The 13,571-nt window shown below is 34.4% G+C and overlaps 1 pseudogene; it reads right to left on the reverse strand.

Moving 5' to 3' along the window:
* Nucleotides 1-2,061: 2,061 nt before the first annotated feature.
* Nucleotides 2,062-5,128, reverse strand: LOC114097576 (zinc finger protein 131-like; annotated as a pseudogene).
* Nucleotides 5,129-13,571: the final 8,443 nt, after the last annotated feature.

Here is a 13,571-nt window from a genome sequence, read left to right on the forward strand (position 1 = left end):
TTGTGGCTTTTAAGATTGCATCCTTCTTCTGTGTGCTAAGTATTCTCATTATAGTGTGTCTTGGTGTAGATCTGGTGAAATTTTATACATTTGGTTTCCTGTAAGCCTGTTATATTTGGCTTTCCAATTCGTTCTTTATGCTTGGGATATTTTCTGATATTGTCTCATTGAAGAGTATGTGCATTTTATTGTTTCGAAACTCTGTGCCTTGCTTTATCCCAATAACTCTTAGATTTGGTCTTTTGATGCTGTTCCATAATTCTTGGATTTCTAACTTTTTTCACTGTGTGATCAACTTTATTTTCCAGAATGTATAATTTGTCTTCATTATCTGACATTCTTTCTTGCAAGTGATCTAGTCTGTTGGTTATGCTTTCTATTGAGTTTTTTATTTGATTTATTGTATACTTCATTCAAAGGATTTCTATTTTTTTTCAGGGTCTCTATCTCTCTCTTGAATCTTTTGCTACCTGTATTTGCTCTCTTATCTTATTGTAGGTGTGATCAATTTTTGCCTGTACTTGCTCATTTAGGTCATTCTTTAATTCACAGATCATTTTAATTATGAACATTATGAACTCCTTCTCTGACATTTCATCAACTTTGCTGTCCATGGGTTCTGTTATTATAGTGTCCAGGTTTGTTTGGGACATTTTCCTTCCTTGTTTTTTCATGTTGTCTCTGTGTGTTCCTTTCGTTCAGTATGGATCTGAGATATTACAGTTTCTTCCCTAAATTCTTGTACTTCTTATGCAGATTGTCTGTACCTCACCTTGATGTTGGGCTTCCAAACCCTGCTGGTGTCCCTCAATAAAGGCTACTGCATCCTGGGTCTAGGTACTGAGTAAGTTTTAGTGAGTGGATCTGGGCTATTGGGCTTGACCTCGTCTGGTAGTCTGCTGTTCAGAAGGGGCACCACAGGCTGGACTCTGGTGGGTGTCTGTCCCACTGGGGGAGGGGTGAACCTGGCCTACTGAGAGTTGGGATGCAGTGTGGGCTGGTATAGGCCATCTTGGCTGTATCTTGTCTCCAGTGGTAATTCACTGGTCAGAAGGGGGCTCCTGCACTAGAAGCTAGCCTCTGGGTTGTCTGCCCCTCTGGGAAATGGGGTCCAGGCCTACTATGCACTTGGGCCCTGCAGAGGCTGGTGTGGGTGGATCTCAGATACACTGATTTTTAAATGGTGCTCATCTTTTTTTTTTTTCATCTTGTGGTAAAATATTAGTGTAACTTCATCAAAATAGTTTACCACAGATGTAAATAAACTCTCCCAATTGAAAATGGCCCTTCAGCTGCCATTAAATAAAATTTCTCAATCTAACTTAAATGAAAAAGGATTGGTAGTTGTCATCATAAGAAAAAATATGAACTACTATAGCACTGTCTGCATTGCTCTTTTCCTTGTAACAAACTTTGAAAGGAGCAGAAATACTTTATAGAAAAGTTTAGTTAGTTTTGAAAAGGTACATGGATGTTTTTTGTTTGTTTGTTTTGTTTGTTTTAAACATTCTGAAAATATTGCCACCACCACTTTTTTTGTTGCAGAGATGACACCTGTGACTCTTGGAGTAGACAAGAATGTTTTTCAAATTAAGAAAGCCAGCAAAAATTTTAACTGCACAGTAACAACATATTTTCTTCATTCAGCCTTGTTTCCTACATATTTACTTTTCTAACATGCATTAGAATACATAAACATGTATTCTGTTGATTTTTACATTTGATTTTACAAATATGTGAAAAAAAATTGAGGAAGGACATGAGCTGACAAAGATAAAACAGTGATAAAGAATTACATTTGTACCCAACTATATAATAAAAATATAATCCATTTAAATTTCCAGAAATATACTTCTCCAAGCTCTTCTTAATTTATAGAGAGATCCTCCTCTATGGCATTAACTGGGGTGAGGGGCATCATTTTGTTTCTATAGAAACAGTTCAACACAACAGGAAATAGTTTTTAAATTTGGTCCACTTGTCTGTCAATTTAAGGTCAGTCATTCTGCCCACAATCAGTTCAAAAACCAAACATGTAGATTTCAATATATATTTGTTATTTCAATCTAAAACTGGAAGAGCTGTTCTGTCTTCATTCTCTGCCTTTTCAACTTGGAATCCATGATTGGATTGGTCTTTAAACTTTCTGCACCTTTGTGATCTTCCCTGGCAGCCTCAGCAGCATCTGTTCGATTTGTCTCTCTCTCCTCTTGGCTCATGATTTCAGAGGTCATGTGATTGAAATCCTCTTCTAGAAGCTCAGTTTGTACTTCCACTGGCATCTGATTTACATCTTCAACATGCAGCTCATCTACCTGTACTTCAGTATCTTCTTCAGTCTGAATTCAACCTACTTCTAGATAACTGACTTGGACTTGCTCTGGAAGCTCACTCATGTATGAATCATGCAATTGGCTGTCCTGAAGCAGATCAGGATGGACTTGTTCCACAGTCACTTGTGCTGAATCCCCCTGGACCTGAAGTAATGGTAACAAATGCACATTCCCAACTTGTTCTATAATAGTCATTGATATCACTGGTTCAGTTTGCACACCGGTTGCTATTGAAAGGACTTCCACAGTTACTAAATGCTCTGAAATATTAGGAGTATCACTGATTTGTCTCCTTAATTCATTTCCTTGCATAATCCACAAGTCACATAGAGTACAATGATTGGGTTTATCTGCAGCATATATTACCAAGTGATCTTTGAACTGGTCCTAACATTTAAGAGCACTGTTATACACCTGGCATTCATACAGCTTCTTCCTTCCCTTTTTTGCTCCCACTCCAGTTTGGCATGCAGTGAGATGACATTTGAGGTTACTATTTCTGGTATATAATTCATGACAATTTGGAAACTCAAAGGTTTTTCACCTGTATATGTTCAAATATGCTCTTTAAAATATCCAAAGTGATCAAACTGTTTCTCATAGTACTGACATATTAATTTTTTTCCCAGTTCTTTGCTTCTTACTGACTCCACCTTCTTCAAGGTGGTAACGATTTAGGTACTATTTCCATGTGCTATATGGAAAGTAACTTTTATTGCATATTTGACACTTGAAACTCTCAGTGGAGTGTGATTTCATTTGTTCCTGTTTGTGTATGGGGTCAGATGCACAGCCATCTTCTTCTTTAATCTGCCCTTTTCTATCAGTTTGACAGTACTTCCTGGTAATATTCACTAACAATGCTACAGCAGAATCATCATAGGAACCTGTGCTTGGCAGAAGCCACTTCCTCTAATATTTCCATGACTTCATCTTTCACTTCAATTGTGCCTTTGGTGACCTCCACCTCAATTTCCACAGGCTCTGATTCTGCAGATGGCAAGGACTCACTGATTACTTCTGAAGTTTCTGCAATCTTTCTTTTTTTTTAGCCTCATTTTTTGTGTGTGTGTGATACTTTCTCTAATGGAGCTGAGTTTTCTTTGTTTCTGACTTCAAGAGCTTTTTTTTTTCCTTGCCTGATTTGGAAAGTAGGCATTTTATTTATTTTTTTCATTAAATTTTTTAAAATTTTAATTTGCTATATGTGACACCAGAACACATTACAATTCATATTACACATATAGAGCACAATTTTTAATATCTCTGGCTGTACACAAAATAGAGTCACACCATTTGTGTCATCATACCTGTACTTAGGGTGGTGATGTCCATCTCATCCCACCATTTTTCTTATCCCCATTCCCCCTCCCTTTCCCTCCATCCCCTTCCCCCCTCTCCCTATCTAGAGTTTATCCAATCCTCCCATGACCCCACCAACACATTATGAATCAGCATCCTTAAATCAGAGAAAACATTCTGATTTATTTGTTTTTTGGTTTTGGCTAACTTCACTTAGCATTATATTCTTCAACTCCATCCATTTGCCTGCAAATGCCATGATTTTATTCTCTTTTAATGCTGAGTAATATTCCATAGTGTATATATACCAGTTTCTTTATCCATTCATCTGTTGAAGTACATATAGGTTGGTTCCACAGTTTAACTATTTTGAATTGTGCTGCTATAAACATTGATGTGGCTGTGTCCCTGTAGTATGCTGGTTTTAAGTCCTTTGGGTATAGAACAAGAAGTGGGATAGCTGGGTCAAATGGTGGTTCCATTCCCAGTTTTTCCAAGAAATCTCCATACTGCTTTCCAGATTGGCTGCACCAATTTGCAGTCCTACCAACAATGTATGAATGTGCCTTTTTCTCCACATCCTCACCAACACTTATTCTTGTTTGCATTCTTAATAGCAGCCATTTCTCTAGTTACTAGAGGTGTTGAACTTTTTATATACATATATATTTGTTGATTGTATTTCATCTTCTGAGAAGTGTCTTTTCAATGTCTTGGCCAATTTATTGATTGGCTTATTTGTGGTTTTTTTTTTTTTTTGTGTGTGTGTGTGTTAAGATTTTTAAGTTCTTTATATATCCTAGAGATTAATGCTCTATCTGGTTTGTGTGTGGTAAAAATTTGCTCCCCAAATGTAGGTTCTCATTTACCTCACTGATTGTTTATTTTGAACTTTTTAGTTTGAATCTGTCCCATTTATTGAGTCTTGATTTTAATTCTTGTACTATATGATTTTTCAGGAAGTTGGGGGCTTAATCCCACATGATGGAGATTTGGGCCTACTTTTTTTTTTTCTAATAGGCACAGTGTCTAGCATTGTCTCTGGCTTAATTCCTATGTCTTTTATCCATTTTGAGTTCAGTTTTATGCATGCTGAAAGGTCTGGGTTTAATTTCACTTTGTTACATATGGATTTCCAGTTTCCCCAGCACCATGTGTTGAAGAGGCTAGATTCTAGCATTTGTAGAAAATCTCCTGATTTCCATATGTCATTGGCTGCTTCTTCTCCTTGTATCATTAGTTTTGCTGTATATGTGAACTCAATTAAATGATGAAAGGCCATTTTACTAACACCTTCTATCTCCACCAAAGTTTCCTGAGTAAACTCTTGTAAGAATTTGTAGAAGACCTTATAGCAAATAGCTATAAGGCCTTAAAATGGTGTCCATGGACTATCAGGGTGATATCAGTAAATCTGCCCTGCTCTCATTGTTCATTCAATGGTCCAGAATCATTTTATAATGTTCAGGAAACTCCTGAAGGCATACCATCCTCTCTTCCTCCTCCTTGGCCATGAAGTTGCTCTAACCCACTGTTCTTCCACTAACCTCCCCTTCCTTGCTCTCCACTCCCAGAGCACAGGTTGCCCCACACCTTTCCCTTTTCCCAGGCCACAGCTCTCCCCCCACCATTTTCCTAGCAGGAGCCTGGGTGCTCCCTACACTGGGCCCAGATGATGTGCATGTACTTGCCTCCAGGTCCTGGTGGAGGCAGCCAACAGAGGGAGCACACTGATTAACTTTTAAAGAAGTTAATTTTTTTCTTCTTTTTAATTTTGTTTTTTGCCATTATTCCTGCTACAAAAATTTATAACTACTGGTATATGTAATAAAACAATAAGAATAAATGAGTCCTTTTTCATTGTTATAAATAGACATTTTTATTTTAAATAATAAATTTAATTAATATCTTAAATAATAATGTCTGATAAGTAAGGACATTTACTAAAAAAATACAATTTATTGAAGAAAGAAAAAAATAGTAGGAGTAAAAATGGTCATTGATACTACTTTATAGCAATGATACCTAAATAGATCATTAGTTTCATTGCATTTAATGGAACTCATGATATGGTTAAAAAATTACTTATGTATTATAATTTTTCTTCTTGTATTTTTATTTTTTTCTGAATTTTTAGTATTTGATTTTAATATATTTATTGTTCAATTATTATCATCAATTGTGTTTATTATGTATTACTGTGAATTCAAACTAGGGCCTTGTACACGCTTATATAAGCACTCTATCACAAAGCCACACCACCAACCCTGGGTAGTTACTGAGTTTAGCTATGGATACTTTCATATTTTGTTGTTTTCTATTGATTTTTATATGAATCCATAATTTTACAATTGTCTTAGACTTGATATTTTACAAATTCACATAAAACATAGAATAGTTTTATCTTATTAGATCTATTTCCTCCCTACATTGCCTTGGAAAATAGATCATGCATAAATCTATTGTTGATTATATGCACTTTAAACATCTTTTCATTTTATTAATAGGATATTTTGATGAAGAGATTTTTTTTTTAATTTTAGTGCGTCAGTTAGCATCCTATTTAGACACATCTTTCTTAACTTGAATTTGATGTTCTATAGTCATTCATTGTCATTGACATTTCATTTATTCTTTCTTTCACCTACAGACTTTTCATCCAGCTGACTGTCATTGATTTTATGGTGAAGTGAGGGCGGAAGGTTCCCTATGTTTTTCATGTGGACATACAATAATTTCTTTTTTAAATTTTTATTGCTTATTTTAATTAATGATCAACAATCACAAATTTCTAATAATTCTAGTACCCACATTTGATGTATTTGTCTATATTCCTGCTCTGTCATTTCAGTTGAAACCTCCTACATTTCATCTCATCAGAGGCAATAGCCTTGGCACTGATATTACTTGATTTCCTACAGTTTCTGTAAAACCGGGTCTTTTTTTTTTAATCTTCAAATCTGAATATCTTAATTTCTTCTTTAAAATCTATAGTGGCATCTATTACATTTTGAGCATATTTCCTCTCTGCATTTGTACCTACACAACTTCATGCTCTTTTACTTATGTTTTGATGTTTTTTTCTTTCATGCCATACCAGTGATATTGTCAATAATATACAGGATGCTTAGTAAATATCAAATTTGGGTGCACAACAAATATTTTTCACATTTTTCCTAAGTTGTGGTTATATTTTTTCAGTATTTGTTTTTCATCTAAAATTCAAATATAAAATTCAAATATGACTATTTATGTTTTTACCATTATATCTAGCAAACCTGCCACACAAGTAATTTTATCAAGCTCAATAATAAATCTAATGGACTTATCCACATGGAAAATATTATTTGTTCAGAAATGGATCTGTGCCCTAATATGTAACTACACATACCTTGATATTTCCCTGGATCTGTTTATATATATATATATATATATATATATATATATATATATATACACTTCATTTTTTTTCTGTGATTTCTATCTATAGAATCCAATAAGCCTTGATTTGCTTGTGGATATTTGTCTTTATAATGAAAACATAATACATGAATGTGGACCTAAGAAATAGCAATTGAGAGGGGGCACGAAAAAGAGAGCTTACAAATAGTTTCTCTGGGTTCCTATATTCAGTTGTGGAAGCAGAGACCAACCAAATTAGAACTTACAAAGCCTATTTATTCTGAACTTGATACAGCAAGGAAGTCAGCATGGTGACATGCACTTTTGCAGTATTCAAAGACAGGGAGTAGGAAAGTTTTATAGAAGAAAGTGAAAGCCTCAGGTATGCTCAAATTGGAAACTATTGGCACAGGAAAATGTGGGCAGGCTAACTAGAAGTAAAGCATTTATTGATTAGGTTATTGATTAAGGGGCATATTTATCTTTCTTTGGTTCCTGAGTTGGAAGCAAGAACAAATATAAGTGTAGATACAAATGATTCATTAAGTTCTAGCTGTTTGGTGCTGAAGTGTAATAGGCATTACCTTTTGGCTTCCTGGGTTGTTGGCAGATTTAGCAATCTGTCTTCCTCAAGAGTCAAAGATTATCTTCCTGGGCTAGTGAAGTGGTTTATTGGGCTGATTGTTGGATGTTGTAAGTGAGAAGTCTATTTTATATGTGGAATGGCTATTTTCCATTTATACTTTTAATTTCTCATAGTCATTTACACATACAGTTTCAGTGTTCAAAAAATGTACTTGTACTACTGGCATTGTGGCTCAGCAGTCGAGTTTGTCTAGCACATGTGAGGCACTGGGTTCGGTCCTCAGCACTACATAGAAATAAATAAGTAAAATAAAGGTGGTAAAAAAATTCACTTGTACTTAATCTAGTTTTAGGTGTGTTCATGTCAGAAGAATTTTGCCTAAAAACGAGTTTTGACTAATATGAAATATTCCCCTCCCAGTATTCTCAAGATAAAGAGACAGATTATCAACATGCCCTGTGGTCACCTGAAATATTAGCCTGTTTTTGTGGTCTGCTACAGCATCACTCTATCAGGAATGTATAGGCATTCAACAACAATACTGACTTTCTTTTAATTCTCCTAATGAGTGGAGCATTTTCCTCCCTTGGGAATTTTGTTACTCAATTTTTTACCTAGAATATTGTTTTATTCACACCCTGTTCCCTGCCCATTTCACCATTGTCACTTTAAATATACTCTCACACACTTTAGAGCCTTTAATTATATCAAGTCTTTTTCAGAGAACATTTTATTGACCTTAAAGATAACTTCAGATTCTTATTATACACTGTATTATAAGTTTGAACTTCTCTATCAAGTACCACATAACACTTATAATCAATATATACACTGTTTAATTTACTGTTAAATATCTATCCATCCTTCTAGGATGAGGTGACTTGACATTTTGTTAACTTATATCCCTTTCAGATAACTTGTCCAAAGATTGTAATTAATTTGTTTTCAATAAATGAATGAGTGAAAGATTTTCCATGCATTTTCTTGAAGTAACTTGATTAAATGATAAATCTCAAAATGCTTAACTTCTCATGGAAACTCAATAATTATGACTATAACTGTCAGACATTATCAAGTGTAATACACACATTTTCCTAATATAGTAGTTTTATGTTGACAATGTGTATGGCTTCATTATTGATATTAAAGCCTATATAACACAGAACTGAAGTATATTCTGACTTTAGACTTTCTATAATGTACTTTCTGTAATGTGTTTCTGTACAATAAGTCATATACAGCTTCTATATGGATAGCAGTATAGCAAAGGATCATAATCTTCAGAGAGCCATTGCCAAGTAGGAATGATGCATGGCAATTTCTTTGTTAGCCTACTCCATGTTGCTTAGAGGAAGGACTCTCCATGGTGGACCCAGGTCATTTGCAGTGACTTTGCATGAAAGGTGACCTTGCTCAAGGACCAGGGCGGATCTGGGTTTAAGGTGGATCAGGGTTTAGGGCGGTTCCAGGTTTAAGGTGATTCCTGCTAGGAATAGGGCGTATCCTGCTGCCTCAAGCACCCGCCCGCTCCTTGAGTTCCCATTGAGTTCTCGCGGGATTCAGAGAGTATTTTTGGATGCAGAGCCCAGTAGAAGTGTGGATTTTGCCCAGAACGTGTTTGTAGAGTGCCGGTGTGAGTTCGGGAATAAAGAATTGCTGTTTGAATCTACAAGGCTGTGAGTGGCTCATGATTTTGTGCCCACCCAGACTGCGGCAAAAATGTACATCAAATGTCTGGAATTTGATTTTATCCATTCCATTTTTGCATTACCTTTTCTCAGATCTCATTTTTGTCAATTTTCTTTAATCAGTTCTTGAACTTTTTTCAGTTTTCCAGAAAAATTAAATAATTTAGCACTTTTCAATATGACAAGAAAATGAGCAGAAAGAATAAAAGAATGAATGGAAGAAAGGAGGAAAGAAAGGAAAAATATACAGAAAAAATCTTATGTTTTCTAACACTTTGGAGTATAATTTACCCACTCAGAGAATGTGTTCAGTCATGCATATGAAGTAAGATAATATAAATTCTTTTTGTGCAATTTCATTTTGATTATTTAGTTCTCAGGATAGAATTGATTTTTTTCTTAAGCACTATAGTTATTTAAAACTCAGAAACATAGTTTTCATTAAATAAGTTTGAGGAAGTTTCTTCTAAAGTGAGAAAGATATAACAAATAGTTTTCATGGTATCTATAATGGAAAAAATCTATTTATTTAAATTAGAACATGTGCTGACCTTGACTCACAATAAATGATGTTATATCAAGTGTCAAAACATTGTAGCTGCTTATTGAATTTTCTAGTTTTTTCTTTAGTCATATTTAAAGTAGTTCATAAGCTAATTAAAACAGAGACCAATTAATAGCAACAACTTTAATTTATATGAAACTATAGACTTCTCTTGACATATTACATTTGACGAGTTAAAAAAAAAGTACTTGACATTTTGTCACAGAAAAGTTAATTGCTCTCCAGTTCCAATTAGGGTGACACATAATTTGAATTGAATTCCTTAATGTGTTGTTCTAGGATTAAAAAAAAGAAGATATATAACCTAAAGTGACCATGATTTAGCAGTTTAGTTCCTCAGTCTACATGGAAAGCAATAAAGCCAGAAATTTCCTGCCTGATGATGACTACAAATATATTACAGGGTATATTATCAATTTCACTTGGTGTTTAAGTTCAAAAATACTGAATAATATTAGCTTTGGGGTAAGATTTCTAATTAAAGGTTCATGACTGTGAGTCTTAACATTTTGTAATATTAATAGTGACAAGTCCAAGAAAGAAGAAAAATAATGTGAAGTAAAAGAAAATGTAAACTAAAATTTTATAATGTTTCACATTTTCTTTGATTCTTACCTCAGCTCAACTAATTATAGCATATGCTGAGATTCTAACAAAACATAATCAGAAAAGACTTTAGGAGACACGAAAGAGAAGTGCAGTCTAACACAGCAAGAGAAAAGGAGGATTTTTAGTGGACATTACATGATGGGAAAAATTTTTTGGCAAGACTGTGAATAAAAATTAAAAATGGCAAACAGAATATAACAATAGTACATTGATGTTGAGAATCCATCAATTATAAAAAATAATTACATAAGAAGCCACAGTGTTGGGCTGGCGTTTTAGCTCAGTGGCAGAGTGCTAGCCTCAAATATGTGAAGCACTGGGTCAATCCTCAGCACCACATAAAAATAAATAAGCAAAATAAAGATATTGTGCCCACATTTAATGTAAAGAATATTTAAAACAAAAATAGAAGGCTCAGTGTCATAATCCAGCTTTTACCTTCACATAAAAACGTTGTTAATATTACATTAAAACTAATAATGGCCCCTTTGTTTTTAAAATATATGTTTGTATATTTGTCTTTATCTCTTCATGTTGATTATTCAAAAATAAAATTAAGTAAAACAACTGGTAAGATGGAAGGGTGAGATAAGATATTTTGGGAAATGGAAACACAGATTGTGTTAGACTTCAACTGGTGGAAAGAGATAGGACAGGTGGCCTTGGAGTCTGGTAGGATTCAGGCCCTTTTGCTTAATACCCCAAGGAGCAGAGGGTAATCTTGAGAGAAGGAAGCCTCCATCTCCCCATCTCATTTCAGAAAGGTAGTATTGTTGTTTCCACTCAATCCATGACAGAATATTTACCTGAATATTTAAAAACTTGGAAATTCTGAAAACAACTCAAATAACTTTTCCTCAAAGAGCATGTGAGTGGCCAGATGCCATGGCAAACACCTATAACCCTAGAGATCCTGGAGGCTGAGGCAGGAGGATCACAAGTTTCAGGCCAGACTCAGCAACTTAGCAAGGATTGTCTCAAAAAATAATAAATTAAAAAGGCTGAGGAAGTAAATAAGCAAAATAAAAATATTGTGCCCACATATAACATAAAGAATATTTAAAACAAAAATAGAAGACTCAGTGTCATAATCCAGCTTTTACCTTCACATAAAAACTTTGACAACATTACATTAAAACTAATAGTGGTCCCTTTGTTTTTAAAATATATGTTTGTGTATTTGTCTTTATGTAGCTCAGAGGTACAGTACTCTTGGGGTCAAGGCTCAGTATTAGAGAGAGAAAATTTTTGTGTAGGAACCTGCAACAAGTTCCATCAAGGAAAGATATTCCCTAAGATAAGTATGGAACTACACTGAGTTGAATGATAGTATTGATCTGATTTTGAAATTTGTATTTTGTCTTTTGTTGAGCCCCAGCATCAAAAAAAAAAAAAAAAAAAAAAAAAAAAAAACCAGAAGTAGAATTAGCAAAAGAAGAGTGAGTATAAACAGGAATCACTGGTGAGCTAAGTTGGTAACCTGGTTGAGATAATGTGTGTCAGATTTCTGAACAATGAGTTTACTTTCTTTAGAAAGAGAATTTAATTTAACCTACTGGCTGCTCAATCTCTCTCATTATCAGCCTCCTGCAGACCATAAACATGTATGAAATGAAAACTTAGTCAGCTTCTCATCATTATAACAAATATCTGAAATAATGTTCTTGTAAGGGAAAAAAAGGGTTTATTTTGGCTCACAATTTTGGAAGTTCTACTCCACAATGAGGTGAATCTAGTTTCTCTAGATGTTTGATGGGAAGATAGCACACCAAAGCAGGAGTGTGTGGTAGAGCAAAATTATTCACCTTGTGATGGGAGTTAAAGAGAGAAAGAAGAGTCAGGGGTTCCACAATCTTCTTATAGGGCATACTCCCAATGATCTAAATCCTTCTTCTAAGTTACATGTCTTAAAGTATTCATCACCTCCCAACAATACTACTATGGCCTTAGAGGCCATAGTAGAACACTTAAAACATAAATTACAAAAAAGGGAAATAATAAATAAAAAGTGGTACTATCCTGTTAGAAGCCTGTATAAATTATGAGTTTGTTTGAGCCATCATAAGCAGAACGGCTACTCTGCTGGAAAAACCTGGGTGAAATTTCCCCATTCAAGAATGCCCAGATCATGCTGATGTCCTGACTTAGCTCAACCCAGCCACCTGGAAATGGGTGTAACCTGCCAAACCCCAACTTGTTTTCCCCATTCTTACCCTGTTTCCTCAAGAAACCTGCCACACTGAAACCTTTTGGTGCATTTCCCCTTAAATAAAGGATTTGGGCCTTTTTCCTTTTCAGTTCCAGCTCCCATCAGGGCTGGAAGACCAACCAGGTGCCCCATTTTTAAAACTAGTCTTCTGTTCCTTATTGATTATTTTCAGACTTTTTATTTTCCCAACCAGTTCACACCTCCAAGCAGGAATCTGCTCTTCTGGGGTTCTGGCAACCCCAACACTATCCCTGCATTTGTTTGCCACAGTAGTGGAACAGATTTATCAACACTGGTGTGTTTTGTATTAACAATTTTTAATACAGAACTTAAATTTTATTAGAGTTTATTTTATTAAATAAAGCCCAATTAATTTTTATCTCTGTTGAGTAATGAAACTAATCTTAGAAAAAGTCATCTATTATATATAATAAGTATATTTTTTTGCTTCATACAAAGTGGAATATCGAAACCAGAAAAGTACATTTAACATAAAGATAATATGTTCAGTAATGTTAACCATTTCATATTCTCTGTGAAGTTATTGTTCATGGCAACAACGTTACAGTAAGGAAATTGTCCATGACAATTAAATTTACAGATAATGATTTAATTTTCATTTAAAAAGAAATTTTGCTTATAATTTCTTATATTTTTCAGGATGTAAGCTTTCAAAAAAGGGATGTGAAATACTGTCAAAAGGTAGTTTTGATTAATTTATCAGTTAAATATCTTCTAACAAATGTCACAAATGAATAGTTAATATTCTGAACCAATAATATCAACTATTTATTAGAGGAATAAGTTCCCTGGCCTGCAAATCACATTTCAAAGAGCATAGCACAGAAACAACTCCACTCAACTTTTCTGTTCCTTT

Source organism: Marmota flaviventris, chromosome 4, assembly GCF_047511675.1.
Source record: "Marmota flaviventris isolate mMarFla1 chromosome 4, mMarFla1.hap1, whole genome shotgun sequence".
Taxonomy (NCBI): domain Eukaryota; kingdom Metazoa; phylum Chordata; class Mammalia; order Rodentia; family Sciuridae; genus Marmota; species Marmota flaviventris.